Below are 15,958 nucleotides of genomic sequence, written 5' to 3'. Positions count from 1 at the left end.
TGCTGCTACAACGCGGTTAACATTGTTTCTTAGCAAGGCTCTGCTCCCAGGGGAGCAACAACTAACCTGAACTCTGTTATGTGCCTCTTCCCAAAAAGAAGTAAGCTATAATTATGAAAAAGTTTCAGAAAAGCAATCTTTGCTATCTATAGCAAATCTTTTAGGTTCTTTGGTCCATTTATATCATGTGTCCTCTCTCCTCTCCCTTAAATTTTCAAAAGTATATTTTACCTGTCAATTGTTTCCCGTGATCTGGCTCCACTGGTATAAATTGAAGGGTTGGTCCTTTACTTTGTCACGCAGGTGGCAGCCAATGATCACTCAGCAATACTCGTGCCCAGAGCGCCCTGGGACCACCCCAGCTGATTACTTCCATGGCTGAAAAGGAACCAGTTAGTCTCTTACCTACTGCTATTATCTACTCTAAACTAAAGTTAATGGATAAAATATTTCCAAACATAATCCTCAACACTCAATTCATCCCATTCTCTCTCCCCCACCCGCCAGGCTCCTAAGTGTGCTGGAGAAAGCCAGAAAAGAAAAAAGGCTTCTGAAGGAGAATCAGATGATAAACAGCATTCTGCTTTCTGCTTATATAAAGTTTTGATAAAAATTGCAATCTTGATATTTCACTTAGCAAATAAAAAGTTATCTTACTTTCTCTCAAGAGCAGTAGCTATGAAGACAGACCTCTGTATAGTATCCTGACAAGTTTACTCCTGTGGTTACCCAGATGAAACCCCACGTTTGCAGGTTGCCATGCAGCAAAAGCCTCACACAGAATGAAGGTGCACAAAGCTATTGAGGGCACAGCCACAACTCTGCAACACCTGTTATGCAGACATAACAATCTGGTGCAAATACTAAGAGAGCACATCAGACAGCTTTAAATATTTAGTAAAAAACATTTATTTCTTTACTGCACCTTATTTTGTGCTTCAGTCCAACCTATTACAAGAGTATTGCAGCAAGACCTTGGCAAGGCCTATGATTTTTTAGTTTGTCAGAGAAGCTGCTTGCCATTCTGCCATAAATTCTGCACAGAATAATATTTGTCTTCGTTTCAGAATGATGCTTATTAGTTTTATCATTCCTTGACATAGGTAAAATGTCATGTTGATTTTAACATCAGTAGTATTTGAGTGTTCTCACCATAATACAAGTGCAGTTGAGACAAGGAAAGTAAAAAAGAAGTAGGCTACCAAAAATCTCCAAAACAAAACAGAGGTTCTCCAGTACTTATGTTTCATAGGTGTAAATTGTCAAAGTTTAACTGAGCCAATGCCAGGAACACAGAACAACAATTAAAAGTCAGTTGAAAAGGTTCCTCATCTGTCAACATTACACTACAGGGTAAAAATTTTCTATTTAATGTTTGCTGACCATCAGCTGTACAGAAAGGCAACACCCAAGATGATGATGCAAAACTAAGAAGATGTAAAACACTGTTATGCTTATGACATTCTGGTTAAGATCTGAAAATGTCCATTTTCAGGCAAGCCTTGGTTTTGAGAAAACAGATGTCTATTCTAACACTGCTTCTAGCACTTTGCCTAAGTAACTTTTAGTACATTGGTCAGAGGTCAGTGGCATCATCTCCAAAGCCTCACTGGTTGGGAAACCTCCATTCTGTCTGACTACTGGAAGTACCAGCTCATGTTCTGGAGTGTGCCTGATCAATGACTCCCCACCTAGACTTGGTCCTATATCACTCAGACTACTGACAAAAGCTTATTACAGTAGTCTTCCATTCAAATGGAAGCATGCTGGAACACCAAGCTGCCATCAACATTAGTAAAACAAAGTTTTCCTGAGGCCGTTTCATATGGGAGAAGTCATGAACATGACTGACAACAGTGAAGGAGCACATGAAATGCTGGTGCTGGATTCAAACTCTGCCAGATTTTGGAATGTTAAAAAAATATACATTAAGTTGGCAGTTTCACAGTCATAGTCTAGATAAGCTTGTGCCAAGGTCTGATACAGATCCAACTCAGTTAGTCTGATTTACCACACCACTGAACATAGTATCTACAGCAGTTCTGTGATGGCAGGCAGCGTCTCAACTGTCACAAATCTCACTGAGCTGAAGTTAACTCATCTAAGTTTTGTTGTGAAATTTGTATCTACAAACTGAATTTGTCATGGGTCAGAGCTTTGAGTCAAGTAGTACAATACCTTAAAACTAAACTAACTGTACTGTGGTCTAAAATCCTCATGCTTCTTTTCAGCAGTCTAGATGCAAAAAAAACCCCTTAATAAATAATTTTTCTCTTATCTCCTTTTCATCCTACTATCCCCACCTATCTTTGCTGTCAATCCTGTGGGACAGAGTATGATTGGCAAGGATTCAGATCAAACAATAAATTTTTCTAAAACTTCACTCATTCATGAATCAACAGAGTAGTTTCTGCTGGCAGAGACCAGCATGCTGAAACACAGGGTGGTTGGTGAAGGAGACTGCCATCAAACTTTTATTCTGAATATATTTCATAGGGCACTTTGACTGTTTGATACAAACGAGGCACAAAAATCCCCAACCTGGTTAAGACAGTCAAAAGACACTACATGATTAGGAAAGGAAAACCTCACTGATGAATCCACTAAGATTTTGGATAATGGCATCATGAATTGTGAACTGGTCTAAACCAACTGCTTTTCTGTCACAGGAATTTCTCTACAAAAAATCTCCTCTGTTTGTTACTCACCTTACAGAAGACAGAAACAGCAGCCCCAGAGCAGACATATATTCATATTACTCAAACAAATTTCCCTGGTCTTCACTGTTATGATTAGCATGGCTTACAGTTTAGGCTTTTACAGACACACTGAGCAGCTGAAGGTATGAAAGGAAGTTTGTGGGGTACATCCAAAAAACCCAAGATGGCTGCCAGGCTCTTTGGGACTGGGCAGGCTCCAGAACAGACACATTTGTGACTGTCCTAGTGACTATTTACTAGGGGTAGAATCAACCAGGGCTGCAACAACTCCTATTACAGTTGGCAAGACAATAAACAAGGATTCATGCCTTCAAACCACGTAACTGAAGAATTTTGTGACTTGAACTAGCCCTCATCAAAAAGGAATGGGATAAATAATGTTTATGCAGTGATTTGGAACACCTATTTCTCCAAGATGGCACAGGTGAATACTTTCTTAAAAGAATGTTCCTATCAACTCAAGGAGTTAAACAAGAGGGAAAGAAAAAGACCCCAGAAAGCAAGTTCAGATGCATCAAAAGGGGCTAAAACCAACTTTGTTGCATAATTTGATGAAAGATCTGGGCACATTTCCTTCAACCTTAAAGGTCTACAAGCATGAGGCAAGAAGAGGTCCCCAGCTTCAACATACAAAACCTAAAGCCACACCCTGGATACTTCAAGTGCTTTTTTTCCATCGACCAAAAAAAGGGCAAATGACTTCCAGGAACCAATAACTTATTTGAACATTGTTACTTACATGGATTCCCTAAACCATGTATTATCCTGGGTTATTTGATGGTAACCTTCTGTGAGAGTAGTGCAATCTGGCAGCTGACACACAGTATCTGAGGTCTAGGAAGATCCCCTAGGAACACTTTCCTTATTTAAACTATAATTTCTGATTGATTTATGAAAAGAGTAGCACTTGTGGGGAGTGGCACTTGCAAGAATTTAGGTTTCCTTTACAAAGGAATTTTAAGTATCTACCCAAGTAATCTTTGATCCAAATTTAAGATTCTCTTTTTGATCTATGATGAAAATAGGGGTGATTCACTGTACAATGAAGTACCATGATCTACCTTACCTTTCAGTACCAGAATTTGAGTTGCTTAATTAAATATAACCACCTCTCTCAAGAATATACCACTAAAGACAACTTTTGAAGGTCTTCTGAAGAGTCCCTCTGAATGCCCCAAGAATGAATTTTACATATTTTCAGAATGACTTTGAGCACCACAATGAAACAATCAACTACACAGCAGTAAGAAATTGACACCTAATAGGAATGCTGGCCTTTTATAATTAGAGATTGAGTCAAATGTCCTGGAGAATATTCACCAAACCACTAAACTCAATCTTAATTGTCACATGCAGAAATTAAAAAAAAGTAATGCAATAGGCATGTTTGAGCTTATATTTCTTCACAAACTTGGAAGTAAAAATTACTTTTCTTGACTGTATGCTGTTTCCAATGCACAAAACATAAAAAAGATATGCTTTTTTCATCTAATTAGTAGGCAAAATTATTACTGATTCTACAGTAAAATAGAACAGCTACTAATAAAACCTGATCTTATAAATCCTAACAGAGCCAAAAAAAGCATCAACCAAACAGTAATAAGGCCTCTATAAGAATTTTTTTCCCCACTACATGGTAAACCAAGCAATTCAACTAGTAACAACAAATGCAACATTACATTAGTTGGAAAACCAAAAGAATTGGGTTCCATCCTGGAAAATGCTAACCTAAAGTGACTAAAGCAGACTCAACTGACGTACAAATGTACATATGCTCCCATATATTACAAAAACAATGACAGATATGACTCATGAAGGGTCCCTGGAAGAGTGTCTGTTCATTTGCACAAAGTACTTCACACATCTTACAAACTTAAACCCAGTTCTCCAATAATTCAACACCCTTTAAGAGTGCTCTGGAAGTAGCAGAAAAGAGCTACAAGAACAGCATATCGATAGAAGAAAATGCCGTGTGATTAGACAATGAAAAGAGTTCAAAGTTAATCAAGCCTATCAATATAGATACTGGAAGAAACTAAGTCTTCTCATAGCACAGAAAGAATACATAAAGATCTTCCAACTGAAAGAATGCATATAAAATTCCCATGAATAGAAACTGAAGGCCCACAGATTCAATTTAGAGCAGGAACACAAGCATGCAGGATAATGAGAACACTTAATACTTGAATAAATTATTTGGGATGGGCAGCTCAATTTGCTACTATCTTCAAATGAAAGTTAGTGCTACTCTGGAATTTACATTTCAGTAAAAACACTAAAATGCTTACAATGAGAAGTTGTTACTGAGTTTCATAAAGGTAAATTTTTTGTCCATGTCAATACAAACAGATCAAACAGATTTACATGAAAGCTCCATCCTACAGTATCTGTATACTTACTTTGCCTAGATGTCAATACTCTTCACTGCACTGATTTTGGCTGGAATAGAGTTAATTTTCTTCATAGTAGCTAGTGTGGGACTGTGTTTTGGATTTATGTTGACACAGGGACGTTTTTGTTATTGCTGAGCAGTGCTTTCATAGATTCAAGGCCTTTTCTGCTCCTCACCCCACCAGGGAGGATGCTGAGGGTGCACAGGGAGTGAGGAGGGTTCACAGCTGGGACAGCTGACCCTAGCTGACCATAGAAACTTTCCACATTATATGGCATCATGCTCAGTGTACAAAGGTGGGGGAAGAAGGGAAAAGGAGATATGTTTGGAGTTATGGCATTTGTCTTCCCAAGTTATTGTCTCATATGATGGAGCCCTGCTTTTCTGGAGATGACAAAACGTGCCTGTGCATGGGAAGTGGTGAATGAATTCCTTGTTTCGCTTTTTTTTTGGTACAGCTTTTGCTTTACCTATTAAATTATCTTTATCTCAACCCACTAGTTTTCTCACTTTTACTCCTCCAATTCTCTTCCACATCCCACTGTGTGGGTAGGTGAGAGAGTAGCTGTTTGGTGTTTAATTGCCAGCTGGGGTTAAACTATTGGTATCCATGAATCTCAGAAAAACAGAAAAATGCCTAATGTTTGCTCCCACTCCCTCCCCTCAAGCCAAAAATAGAGGCCTAGGTGTTATTCCCATTTTCTACAACTGCCCCTGCAATTTTGGACTCTAGATTTTGCCTTCAACATCTGGTTTAGGTTTAATATTTCAGTGAGATCATATATGCATTTTGTACACCTTTGTAAAAGCACAAAAGATCCAAAATTATCCTTAGCTTCTGCGTTTTACACTTAGACCACAGCTGATTTTTCTTCTTCCACTACTGACAACCCTCTCTGATTTTTTGTTTTTTTGCATTTGTTTCTGTTTTAGTTATATTATACCTGCTACTTCAGGCTCCCTCCAAAATGATACACAGCCATGAACAAAAAGCCCCTTCTACACCAGCAGGCAAAATCCCATCACCTACGTAAATGTCTTTTAACTCTCCTTTTAGAATCTTTCTGTTGACCAAGTTCTTCAGCATGTTTGTTTAAATATAATTGGTATTAAAACCAAGCAACCATGCAATTCTGCAGCATGACATTCAGCTTTTCTGATGTTCCATTAGTATTTATTACTCACAATTTGTGAGGGATTAGAAGGGGATTCTTCATCAATTTATGAAGCACATACCATCACAAAGACTCTATGCATACATACAGTGGCAAGCAGTTAAACAATCAGAAGAAAAGCAGCCAGCAGGAATAATGGCAATAAAGAAATAATGGCTTAGGTCTGAAGAAGAGCCATCATACACAGAACTGGTATTGACACTGGAGAGCAAGAAGCAGGTGGGTGGTCCCAGTGGTGCTGTGGGTGCAAAAATGAATATACACTACCTGCCAGATGCCTGCTAGAGTAAAGGACCAATCTATACAATTCTCTCAGGAACATCTGGATTGTGATAATGTAACATTGTAGCTTTTTGAGAGACAATTTTTAATTATTACACGCTAAAGTTTCAGCATAAAATTAACAGTTTTATTAGAGCCTGTCTATAGCTTCCTACAAAACAGAACTTAAAAAGACATTAAACAATTTTTCTGCAAATTTGAGATTTCTAAACTTTATTTCTAAGTTAATTATCTTGAAAAAAAATTGAGACATAAATCCATGGCACAGAAAACTTTAATCAGCTGTTAGTTAGCTCTTCCCCACAATTTAAGTGGTTAAAAGATAAAGTACACACATGGCTTAGAAACTGTTATTGAAATAACTACATACAGTCTTGTATATGCATTAACAGACCTATTTAATATGGCAGAAAAATTAACCTAATTGTTGTTTTTCTGAATTCAGTGATGCTAAAAGTTTCAAAAATTCTTTATTAACCAAGTTGCAGAACTATAGAACTTAATCAGACAGTACAAAGCATTGCAGTAATACCAGGTACTACCAGAGAACTATACCAGAATAAAGTTAAGAAATGGCAATTAAATTAACTACAAGTTTAAATTCCAGCCCTGCCACAATATATGTACATATTTTTAAGCTGGTAGTACATTTAAGAGCCTAGACAAAAGAGAGATACCATGTGCCATGGGTTTATGTTAACACAGCTAAAAAATATTACATTTCTGTATTTTCCAGCATTCCCATTTGTAAACTTGACTTACACTGATGATTGTATAAATTTTCTGCAAGTTCTTAACTTGTCAAGTCATATCCTCACTATAATATTTTCAGTAGTGAATTAAAAAAAACAATACAGCTTTCAGAAACACACCAGTTCTTATCCAATCCATGGAGAAATAAATGGATGGTAGCAGCATGATGATGAGCTTGTTAAATCAAAAGGGAATTCATCAATGTTATATCATCAGTATTTATTTTCCCCAAGAAAAATCAAATAAGTCAGTTTTCTAGAGAATTATGACTAAGTAATAGATATAGTTAAAAAGGGGAAAAAATTAATATGTGCCTCTTCCTGAATTAATTTTCAACCTTTTTTAAATCTCAGCAAAGACAAGTATAATTATTTGCTATTACAATTAGCATACAAACAATGTAAGTGGAAACATAAACATACCATATCTTTCCAGAGCTGCAGAATCTTGGTCTTTCAGATCCTAAAATGGACTTCTACAGTTGTACCTATAATGCAAAACATCACAATTCAGTTCTTGCACTATGCTCCCTACCAATCTGAAGCTCAATAAAACTTCAAGGCAATACTTTCAAAAGTGCCTATTTGATTAGTCATAAGTCTGCAACTAAAGGAAACACAGAATCATAGAATATGTCAAGTCAGAAGGGACCTACAAGGATCATCATACTCAGCTCCCCACTCCTCAAAGGACTACCCAAAACTAAACCATGTAAAACTAAGTTACACTCCTCATAGAAAAGCACAACTGAAAACAATTATTATGTTAGATAAACTACAAAAGCATGAAGTTCAACACACAGTGTTCCCATTCTTTCCCCTGTAGTGATGCAATAGACTTTTACAATTCCATTCATCCAGTTCATTACAAATACCAATTTTCTTTCTCCTTCCTTCCCCTTATTTTGTCTTTTTTTTTTTTTCTTTTCTTTAAGAACTGGCATTCATAATAATAATAAAAAAATAAACACTCAAAAGAAGTCACACATAAAACCAAATCTTTCTTCTGGGTATATAAAACTGCTGGAGTTGGAGTTCAGTATACTCTTCCATGAATCCATTTTCAGAGAAGTTATAATTAACAAGGGACTAAAACATACTTGAAATACTTTCAACAAACACCTAAAAGCACAACCAGCTTTGAGAGAAAAGGTGACAGAAACAGACACACATGCATATAACTAAAGAAAGACAGGGGCTGTAGATTCCCCACCACTGGAGGTATCCAAAACCAGGCTGGATGGGGCTCTCAGTAACCTGGTCTAGTGAAAGGTGCCCCTGCCCATGGAGGGGATTTGTAGTTGCATTTTTCCTTAAGGTTCCATACCAACCCAAACCATTCCCTGATTCTATGAAATCTACTAATTACTTTCCAAAAAAAGTTAGTAATTTGGCACAGAATTTCACATTTTCAGTACTGTGAAGATTTAATATAGAATTTCTGGGTTTAAAACTCTATTAAGAACAAACAAATCCAATGCAGCTGATTTAGGCTGATCTCCAATATAGATCAGGGTTCCTACATAGGAAACCTCAATCTGGTTACCTTAACAGTACATTCAGTTTTATTTTAAAATATTTCAAATCATCAAGAAATCATTTAGTATCAGGGGCCAAATTATCAGGGAACTGAAATGGGGTGATCCTGGACAAGTTTTGCCACTAAAGCTCTAAGCACTAACAATGTCAGCACACCTTTTTGTGTTTAAAAATATTAGTTATGTAGGGCATCCTACAAGTTTTGTGAAAAAGACTGCTATTTCAACAAACAATTATGTAGATTTTATGCAATTACATAATAGATTTTATGTTATTACATAATTATGCAATTATGTAGATTTCTGTACAGTTAGGATTACTGTGTTAATTATACACAATTGTATCAATAAAACTACTACTACCATTCAGAAAAAAAATAAAATTTTATCTGAACAACATGAAAGAGTAACTTATGATTTTCCCTGTTTGCAAGTAGCACTTCCACTCCATATCCACAGCAGAAATCCAAAATACCTTATATTCTACAAAAGACTAATTCTTCATTCACAATGGTGCCATTAGACAAACTCAGTTAAAAGTATTCTGACAAATGTAACCAATATTTTCACACCTTGTGTCACAGGACTTCCAGATTCAATGTATGCATTTGTTCTTGTACAGATATAGAGCAGTGTCATCTGCATAAAATTCTCTCGTTCTCCTCTAAGATACAAAAGCACAAATTTTCAGTGTGCAAAGAAGAGGAGGAGGACAGCACCAAGTACAGCACGAAAAAGTATTGCATATGCATCTAGAAGGGATATTATGATTATTGCCCAACAATAGAGACAAAAAAATTGGTTCTCAACAGAACTGAAGCTATGGAGTAGTGTAGGATCATACAACTGATAGAGAAAACAGGACCAGGAGGAGATGCAGACAGGTTATTTGCATAATAACACACAACAGAAGAGCAAATCCAACACACAACTGAAGTTCCTGGACTTCTAGTTCTTCTCCTTCAGTCTCACCTCACCAGCTACCACTAAGGCAGAACAGAGTTCAGCAGTCTACTAAGTCTAAAGTCTACATTCGCTCAAAGGCTACATAACAACACAGAAGGAAATAAAGCTCCGTAACGCTCGTCTAACAGGAATGAAAATTATTACATGAAGTCAGGTGTACTTCAACATTCACCTCCAGTATACTTAATTAGGCACCACATCTGCCTAAAAAAATGCAAATGACAATGTGAATAAAAGTTTGGCCAACCTTACTGCTTCCATTCCACATTAAAAAAAAATCTTGATCGATCATGTGACTACAGCCAAAAGAGCTGCTTGTTTACAACTGTGTCATACATTTTCAATCAGAAAAGGAGACTTCAAGGCACACTGAATTATATCAACACAGACAGTAAAGCACTGAATCAATGACTGTAGCATACAGAATTACAAAATATTTAAGAAATGTATGAATTAAAAAAAATATTTTCCAGCTCTTGTGTCTGGCTCGATAAAAGATATCATAAAATCATTACTATGCGGTGCTTAGATTATGTTTCCCACTTGTGCTTTTGAGTTGTGTTTGTCTGGTTTTATCCAATAACTGTAATACAACAGGAATAGAAGAAAAAATTCTGAGAGCACTACCCTAAAGAAATAATACCTAGTATTATAAATTTTCTGACAATTCCAAATATTTAAGTTCAATTAAGAATAATTTTCTTCCACAGCTAATATTCTTAACAGTAAACAAAAATCACATTAGTCAAGTAAAAAAACCAAACAGGTATTCACAAATTCACCTTCTTTTAATCAGATATTCAGGTTATAGCAATCATACAAATGGAGTATTTTTCACAACCTTAACATGGAAAGGGCTCGATATTTGCAAGCAAAAAATGCCAGGGTTTCATAGAAGTGATACATTCTCTCTGGAGCTCCCTAGTCCTTGAAATCTGATGGGATCAGCAGGTTGTGTAGACTCGTAAGTATGTATTTCTACTGGCTACAATAAGCAAGTTTTGCTACACGAGCTGTAACACAAGGTGTTGCTACTCAGCCAGTTTTCCCTAGTATACCTTGGACTTTCTAAAAATAAACCTGGGTGTACACACATAGTAAAACACAATATTCATCACCAAGACTTTGGACATGAGATTTCACTATGAAAAAACAAATAATCATTATTCAACTATAGCTATACAAACAAAAAAAAAAGAAAAAAATTGTATTAGAAACAGAAATTCTGAGGTAGCGACAGACCTCTTCAGTATTACCTAACTTTGAAGAAGTTTTTGATTGCTTTTAAGAAAATAGCAAATACCACACTGTAAAATAAAAATATTTGAAGCACTAGTTAGCTCAAATATACAACTAACCATAATGGAAAAACAAAACTTGTCTACAACCATGACAGCCTTTCTTGAAGTATTTTGACCTACATTCCATTTGAGAAGTTCAGTTCCTTTAAGAGCTACTCCACCACCCACTAACAGCCCAAGCCTGCTGAACTGCAGCTGCTCCAACCTGGGTCTCAGGGTACATACCAGAGCAGGAGTACACAAGTAGTGCCAGAGCCTGGCTGCCTGGACAAGTCTGGCATCTCTCAGTGCCTTGCAAGATTGGCAACACAAGAGAGATCACTCTTGTGCCTCCCCTGCACACAGCTCCTAAGGGTAAGGGAGAGAGGGTGTCTGTCATCCTGATCTCCTAATTTCATTGATTTCTTTGGTGTAGTGATTATCAACAAAGTATTAACAAGTCTTAAAAGCGGTCTGCCAAAGGAAGCAGAGAGCATGTTCTTCACACCTAGACCTCTAGCTTGGGCAGAAGTCCTGTCACAGACCTGACACAACACCAAAATGAAACGCAAACTATGTGGACTAATCATTGCCAGACCATTATGCAACAATTGCCAAACCTGAACAGAGGTTCTGTAATTTTCTGCTTGTGATCCTACCACTCCACAGGCCATCAAGATCAAATTTCCTTTGAGTTTCAAACCACATTTTAGTTTTTAATACTCAAAATTTATCTTTAGTTGTTTAGGTCACAGCTTTGACATTCTGTCACACGAGGAAGGAACATGAAGGCATATGGAGGACAGGGAGATTTGTGACAGTCAGCATGGCATCACCAAGGGGAAGTCTTGCTGGACCAACTTAATGGGCTTCTGTGACAGTGACTGCATCAGTGGACAAAGGAACAGCTAGTGGTGTGATCTATTTAACTTCTGTAAGGCCTTTGACATGGTCCCCTGCAACACCCTTTACCCTAAACTGGAGAGACAATGGACAGACTCTTTGATGGATGAGGAATTGGTTGGATGCTTGCATACAGAGGGTAGTGGTCAATGCTTCATGTTCAGATGGGCATCAGTGACAAGAGGTGCCCCTCAGGGGTCCATGCTGAGACCAGTATTGTTTAGTAGCTTCATCACTAAATGCACCCTCGGGACACCTACAGATGATACAAGCTCTGTGGCTGTAGCTGATGATGTGGGGGATGAGGGAATTGGCAGCAACAGTAATTACAGAAACACCTGGAGATCCTGGTTATTGGCAGGCCAGCCTTGTCCCAGCAATGTGTGCTTGTAATCCAGAATGTATCCTCAGCTGCATCAAGAGCAGCATGGCCAGCAGGCTGAGGGAGACCAGTCTGCTCTTCTACTCCTCTGAGAACCCTCCACCTGGAGTGCTGCATCCAGCTCTGGACTCCTCAGCACACAAAGGCATGCAACTGCTGGAGCAAGTCCAGAGGAGAGCCACAAAAACAATCAGAGGGCTGAAGCAGCTCTCCTATGAAGAAAGGCTGAAAGAGCTGGTGTTGTTCAGCCTAGAGAAGAGAAGGATCTGGAGAGACCTGTTTGCTTTTGTTTAATACTGAAGAGGAGCTTAAAAGACAAAGGAGGACAGACTTTTTACAATGGCCTGCTATGACAGGACAAGAGGTAATGGCTTTTAACTAAAAGACAGTAGATTAAAACTAGACATAAGAAACTAATTTTTGACAATGACGATGGTGAAACACTGGAACAGATTGCCCAGGAGTAGGAGATGCCCCATCCCTGGAAATATATATAGTCAAGCTGGGGCTCTGAGCAACCTCATCTATTTGCAAATTTCCCTGCTTATTGCAGAGGAATTTGGACTAGATGACATTTAAAGGTCCCTTCCAACCCAAACTATTCCAAGTCTATGGAAAAAAAAAAGTAACGCACTCCATACCAAGCAGCCAAGTGGTACATCAGTTCAAGCTGTCCTATATCTACCACCACTGTAACCCAACTCTGGGTGACAGCCCCATTTCTGTCACACTACATAAGATAAACATGGTTCTCAGAAGTAAGTGATGTTAGTACACAGAGCATGTTTGTAAAATTATTTGAATGGATGCAAACAGCAGTGCTTTTCAATGAAAAGTAATGGGACAGCTACATACTGTGAATGCCCTTTTCAAGCCACCAGATTAAAAAAAAAAAATAAAAAAAAAAGAATTCAAAGCTCTGCTTTGCTAACTAGAAGTTTATCTAAAAAAAAAACCCATATATGCTTCTGTTCTAATGAAACACAAGTAGCTTCAAAAGAAGCAGATCACCCCTCTTACCTAAGACAGTGAAGTGAGGGTCCAGAAGGAAGCCACCCATTTAGTTCCACTCAGCTGAACAACTGCAGGTTCTCCTAATTCTTCACCACTCTGTAAAACACGGGTAAAGAACCATGCAGGATGGTAACGGAAAGAGTATCGGTAAAGACCGACTTCCACCCCCTTCCTCCATTCAGCAGTTTGCATAATACAGGGAAGCAGGCTCAACCTATTAAAGTAAGTAAGAAGTAGTTAATGCTTCCTTTAAGAGATTCATTCATAAGAGTATTTGTTAGACAGAGCTACCATAATATTTAATTTACAGTGTAATTTTGCACCCAGCAAGTCATGCTGTCAATAAGCTCTATCCCTCCTAACCACAGGAAGGTGCAGCTATTCAAAAATAGCAATTTTAAGTGCTATTTAGTCAGATGCTATATTGCCAAACCTGACTTTTGGATCTCAACATTACTTGATTTTCATATTCTTTCTATGAGGTTATTTTCCTGAAGAAATGTGTCACCAGTTGACACAATTAAGTGTTGCTTCATTGCAAAATGTTACCTTTAGACTGTATTTGCTGACTTTCTGCTAACCAGACAGGTATGTTACAAACATTACTATTCCTATCAACCAGCTTTTTTGCAAACTTTTATTCATGGGCAACATAACCTTATCAGGCACTGCCTGTTAATACAAGAAGTTAAAGCAGTAAATGTTAAGGTCAAAGTATTTAAGGTGACAAAATTCACTCCAAAAACGAGATTTGCTCACTGCTGTTGTCTCTGGGAATCAGCTATTTAGTACAGCTTATAGAACTTCAGTGAGGGGGTAGTATTTTTTTTTTTTTAGAAAGAAAACAGCATACTCCAGATTTTTTCATTACAAACCCTGAGAGCAAATGTATTACTCCCCTCCTTCCAGGTATAAATCAGAATTTGATTAGTGACAGAAAACCTTTTACACTGCTTCTTTAAAAAATTCACAGCTACCTTAAATACACTGTATAATTCAGAAAAATTGTAAAACACACTTCCATTGTTTAAAAATCAATATCAATTCATTAATTAGAGTGAAGACTTGGCCCACACTACCAGAAGGAAGATTGATGCTGGAAATAAGATCTATGCCTACATACTTTATGAATTCTGTTCCCCTTTCCCTCAATTGCATGTTCTATTTTTAAGAATTAGTGGCTTTCATCTTCAGGTGTATGAGTACACTGGTATAGGGAGGGAGAAAGGCACTTCCTGCATTTAATGCTCTCTGGACATTCACTAAGTAAAATAAAACTAAAAGTAACATAGGGAAAAAAAAATCTTTCCTGCACAGCAAAAATTAGAATGATGCATACTTACAAAAACATAAAAACTGAATTAATTCCACGATAAGTGTCATATCATGTACTATGCTAATTATTGCATATAGAACATGTTATATGTTTAAACACGTTCACAATTAAAAATGTTTATAACTTAAAACTCAACTCAAAGGTATTTCTACCCCCATTATTTATCTGGTTAAGCAGAACCTGTGAATTCTGAGAACTAGTAAAGAATATGTCAACAAAGGTCATAATCATAATGAAACAAGCATGATTTTTATACTGTGTGTGCTGGGTCCTGGTGGTACATAACATTTTATACTTTCAAAAGAGAAGTTAAATGATATGAAAAAGAACCTAGTTTATTTTCTCAAGTTGATTAAAACAATCAGGGACGATTTCCAGCTGCTCTAACAGGGACTCCAACAGGCTGAGAACATCCCTAGATGTATTCAACATATACACACAGTTTTCAATTCCATTCACAAAAGAATCACTGTTCCCACATTTTTAAACAGCAGCAGCAATTTAAAAAAAAGGAAAAGACCAGAAGCCTTGTTTGCTACTAAAAAAAAAGGATCAAACCCACATAACTTTAGAATTCTGAAGAGGACTTGGACTGAGAAATTCAGGCTTTAAAACACACTGCTGTGAAACAGTTTCTACTTTTCCAAGCCTGACTTTTTTCACAAAGTCACAGAATGATACCCTGAAATAAAGCCAAACATATCAAACATTCATTTTGGTATCTAACTTGGTGCTTTTATTTCTATAATCTTGGGAGATGCTCAGACACTGCAATGAGGAAAAATAGCAAACATCTCTGATAAACAAAATGAACTTAATTCCAGCAGGAAAGATGCTACATTAAATAACAAACACTTAGTGGAATGGAAGGTATTTGTAAAAGAGAGATAAAGCATCTGTAATGCTATATAGAAATGATTTCAATTAAAAGTATCAGCTCTGTAAATGGAAGTAGTGGACTAGGTTTTCTTTCACTATTTTCCTGTACTAAGTTGACAGAATGATACTGCACTACAAACTGCATGTTTTAAAAGACAAACGCACATGATAGTTTTTTTCTGCATATACATACCAATTTAGCAATACACATTTCATACTTTCAACACACTCAAACTGAATTTTGCCATATCTTCAAATTTCTAAAAAGTACCTTCAACTGTCTTCACAATGAAGGGGCACAACTATTCAGAGCCAATAACTAAACCAAGCAGTTCATGA

The 15,958-nt window shown here is 37.2% G+C and overlaps 1 protein-coding gene across 2 annotated transcripts in view; it reads right to left on the bottom strand.

Moving 5' to 3' along the window:
* The window catches only part of UBE3A (ubiquitin protein ligase E3A), a 42,267-nt gene extending 34,458 nt beyond the window's left edge, over positions 1–7,809 (bottom strand). The window contains exons 1-2 of one of the 2 annotated variants that reach the window (XM_079304851.1): positions 7,745–7,809; positions 232–378 (exon numbers count right to left, since the gene is read on the bottom strand). The gene's annotated coding sequence lies outside the window, so the exon portion shown is untranslated. The remainder of the gene's footprint in view (positions 1–231; positions 379–7,744) is intronic. The other variant, XM_079304852.1, reaches the window with a different exon arrangement.
* Between the last annotated feature and the right edge of the window lie 8,149 nt (positions 7,810–15,958).

This window comes from Erithacus rubecula (genome assembly GCF_903797595.1).
Source record: "Erithacus rubecula genome assembly, chromosome: 1".
Taxonomy (NCBI): Eukaryota; Metazoa; Chordata; class Aves; order Passeriformes; family Muscicapidae; genus Erithacus; species Erithacus rubecula.
The sequence above is the reverse complement of the archived record's forward strand: the minus strand, read 5'-3'. Positions and strand labels throughout refer to the sequence as shown.